Consider the following 919-nt stretch of genomic DNA (forward strand, 5'->3'; position numbering starts at 1 on the left):
CAGCCACCACACACGCTGGCTCTCGCCTGGAGTTTTGAAGCATCTTCTCAGGATTATTCCTGCGTCATCGGAGCGCTGCCCACCTCCTTCTTAAAGCTACACTGCTGCTGAGCTCACAATGAGCCACTTCAACCCAGCTCTAGTCAGCCCACAGGTTTAATGGGAATTATGCCCCTGGAAGCCTGAAACAACTAACACCATACAGAACTGTGAGATGTAGTTATTCATCTGTGCAGAGGATGAACAAATATGGGATCAATTATTGTATTGTGTTGAACATGAAAAAGATTATTGGTGTCAATTGCAGTGTGAATAAACCCGATAAAGTCCATCTGGGTTGTAATGTAATATTACTGACTTACTCTGCTCAGAAACACTGACTACAAGTTACATTTTCCATTTATAAGTGCTGGGACTTTTTGAGAAAGGTTTAATGTTTGTACATACACATAACCACAAGTGTTGTTTAATACATGTATCTCTCATGTTGTTGGTATTAGTCAGTAGCCTCAATCTTAGTCCATGACAGGGTCGAAGGAAGTAGTAGTAGTAATTAGATAAGTAATTCATTTTGAATGAGGCAAACATCTTCCAAGAATAGCCTCCTTGGTAGAAAACATCTGTCAAACAGTCCACACAAAACAGAAGAGAAGTATATTTATTTTAATTTGTATTTTATTTGACAGAAATATCACCCAAAGTCTCCATTCCATTGCACATAGTAAACACTTTATCTTCTTTCCACCTGCACACTCATTATGCTCCAAGCCTTTACAGAATACTGTTAATACACTGCTTGTACCCAGCATATATCAACCACACTCTTATCACCAGATGATTTTTTCAGGGGAGTATTTGAGTGTGAGCTTTTGATGCTGGTAATTTTTATGATATCACTTAATACCTATCCTTAATGCCA

This window comes from Limanda limanda, chromosome 5 (genome assembly GCF_963576545.1).
Source record: "Limanda limanda chromosome 5, fLimLim1.1, whole genome shotgun sequence".
Classification (NCBI taxonomy): Eukaryota; Metazoa; Chordata; class Actinopteri; order Pleuronectiformes; family Pleuronectidae; genus Limanda; species Limanda limanda.